Consider the following 3,122-nt stretch of genomic DNA (forward strand, 5'->3'; position numbering starts at 1 on the left):
GCCCACAGTGTGACAGCATTGGGGCATTTGGCCAATGAGTCAGCTCTGTATCTGTTCATTTGCTCTTTCATCATTATTGGAAGTGCAATTTGTTCCTATTCGAATACACAAGGTATGAAAACATTGAATTGTAAGTAAAGTATGTAATTTACACTGTATGTATGTTATGCACATGCATTCATTACACGCCCAGATTTGCAGTATAAAAACATCATGGTAGTTGCTTCCCAAAAGCGAGGGGGTAATAGTGTACCTTCGGCCTTTCCACATTAATAACTACATCTTTGCCTTTCAGGATTATTTTTCTTTCAGGACTATTTTGTTTTGCCCATAATTTTTTTGCCCATGTTCTAAGAAGTAAAGGTTAGTTGACATCTTGTTTTGCATTGTGGTAAAGCAGGATTCAAGTCTCATGGTTTCTATCAAAGTAATAGTACAAGTCGATTTTGATTAATTTTGGTCTGGTAAGATGAACCTTTGTAAGTGAACGATGTGCCATGAACTGTTTTTTTTTTTGCATATTGTATACCATTGTTAACCTGTATGGTAATGGTAAATTTGTTCCTACGGCGATACAAAAACTACGCCTGCCGAATGCAGTGCTTGAGAGAGAGAGAGAGAGAGAGAGAGTGTGTGTATGTGTGTGTATGTGCGTGCGGTGCAAGTGTCCTTGGCACTGCCCGACACTGTGTAACTGTGCTTGGAACAGTCCTGGGCTCTGGTAGAAATGTTTGCTCTCTGTGCGAGTGCCGAGCAGGACCACAGGCTTAGTGCCCTCACAATGAGAGAATAGCAACGGCTTCGGCCCTTGCAGTAAGGATTTCGTACCCTTGCTTAGTGAGAAGGTGTGCCATTTCGTGCCTGTCGGCGCCTTGGGCTTCTTGGTTCCTTGAAAGTGAGAGAGCTTAGGAACTCATGACCAGGGGTTGCGTACTTCTGGCCACACTGGAGAGAAAGTGTAAAGGCACTGGAGAGAAAGTGCGTACTCAAGGTGTGGTAAAGGTGGCAAAGCGTTTTTTTAAACATAAGGGAGGAGGGGAGCACGAATCGGTTCCTTCCTCCCATATGTGACCTAAAACCTGGGCCTATTACCACAATACCAGGGGTACTTTTTTAGCCCTGACAGTGACAAAGGTTTCTGCCAGCTCCTAGGCCTGGTTCATGCACAGTGACAAAGAGTGGCTGTCAGCACCAATGGCCTTGTGCCCACAGTGTGACAGCATTTGGCCAGTGAGTCAGCTCTGTGTCTGTTCATTTGCTCTTTCATCGTTAATGGAAGTGCATTTTGTTCCTATTCGAATACACAAGGTATGAAAACATTGAATTGTAAGTAAAGTATGTAATGTATGTATATGTAATGCACATGCATTGATTAAATTTTTTTTTGCACTATAAAAACATCATGGTAGTTGCCTCTTTAAGAAAGGGGTAAAAGTGTACCCTTGGCCTTTCCACAATAATAACTATAACTTTTCCTTTCAGGATTATTTTCTTTTCAGGATTATGTTGTTATTTTCTTTTCAGGATTATATTGTTATTTTCTTTTCAGGATTATATTGTTTTGCCTTTGTTCTAAGAAGTAAAGATTAGTTGACATCTTGTTTTGCATTCTTGCCAAGCAAGATTCAATTCTCGTGGTTTCTTTCAAAGTAATATACAGTGCAAGTCGATTTTGATTAGATTTTTGCTTTCGATTAATTCCCCTTTTTCCTTTAAAAAGAATGTTATCTCTGGTGGGGGAACTGTCATATTTTGAGGTCAAGAAATAATATTTTTCTTTTCATTTGCATGTGTGTGTGAGTGTTTGGGGAGCAGTTTCAGAACTCATTCTGAAGAGGCTGTTGATGGGGGCGCCTTTGGAAAACGGCAAGTTCTCGGCTCTTGAAAGCTGGCCTGCTGCTGCTGCTGCTGCCTGCTGTGCCCTGCTGTGCCTGAGTCGTTATGCTGCCCGCTGACTTGAATGAAGCAGGTAAGGGTTGGGGGCTTTTGTAGGTTCAGAAATTGAACTCTAATCATGTGGAACAACCCCACAGGGGCCATTGTCTTGAAATTCAAGCCTCCAAAGAATATTATGGTGTTCATTTGAAAGTAACAGATAATAGGAAATGCAGTAAGAAGAGATTAGTTATAAGAAAAGAAAAAGTAAACTGCTAAATAAAAAAAATTAATGAACTAATTTCCATAGCAATACCTTCAGCTTACCCAAGGTCTATGGCCCAAGTCAGGTGTTTGTGTTCCTAAAATTGACTTGACTGTGAGGGGTATTAGTCATACCCCAAATCTCTTTTGCCGTTTTGAAATGCATCAATGGAAGGATGAATTCAGTCTAATGACCTGACATGTTTCAGGAAGCTGAAGTTTCGTGAATTTGTGAAGTTGTGGTGTGAATTATGAAGAGGCCAGGAAGCCCTGATTGACGAAGTATGGACACATCAGGAGAAGAGAACCCCCTAAAATTTAGTCTCGCAGCTGGATCCTAAGGTATGGGAACTAAAGTAAATTGAAGCTCCATCAGTGAATTCTTAGTTCTTGATTCCCTAAAGCCTCTGGCCACTATACACCTCTCTAATACTTCCTTTTTTTGCAGGATTTGCTGCTTATAACCAGAGCAGATTGTAGCCTTACCCAAGGCCAAGAGGAAAACGGCAAGTTTCTCGGCTCTTGACAGCTGGCCCTGCTGCTGCTGCTGCTGCTGCAGTGCCCTGCTGTGCCCGAGTCGTTATGCTGCCCGCTGACTTGAATGAAGCAGGTAAGGGGGTGGGGGCTTTTGTAGGTTCAGAAATTGAACTCTAATCATGTGGAACAACCCCACAGGGGCCATTGTCTTGAAATTCAAGCCTCCAAAGAATGTTATGGTGTTCATTTGAAAGTAACAGATAATAGGAAATACAGTAAGAAGAGATTAGTTATTAGAAACGAAAAAGTAAACTGCTAAATAAAAAAAAAAAAATTAAACTAATTTCCATAGCAATACCTTCAGCTTACCCTGTGAGGTGTATTAGTCATACCCTAAATCTGTTTTGCTTTTTTGAAATGCATCAGTGCAAGGATGAATTCAGTCTAATCACCCGACATGTTTCAGGAAGCTGAACTTTCGAGAAGTTGTGAAGTCGTAGTGTGAA

General features: G+C 41.2%; 1 long non-coding RNA gene across 1 annotated transcript; it reads left to right on the plus strand.

Moving 5' to 3' along the window:
- Window positions 1–6: 6 nt before the first annotated feature.
- Window positions 7–2,675, plus strand: LOC136856265 (uncharacterized). Its single transcript, XR_010858292.1, has 3 exons — window positions 7–1,969; window positions 2,349–2,481; window positions 2,588–2,675. It is a non-coding gene; the product is annotated as an uncharacterized lncRNA (long non-coding RNA).
- Window positions 2,676–3,122: the final 447 nt, after the last annotated feature.

This window comes from Macrobrachium rosenbergii, chromosome 35 (genome assembly GCF_040412425.1).
Source record: "Macrobrachium rosenbergii isolate ZJJX-2024 chromosome 35, ASM4041242v1, whole genome shotgun sequence".
Lineage (NCBI taxonomy): Eukaryota > Metazoa > Arthropoda > Malacostraca > Decapoda > Palaemonidae > Macrobrachium > Macrobrachium rosenbergii.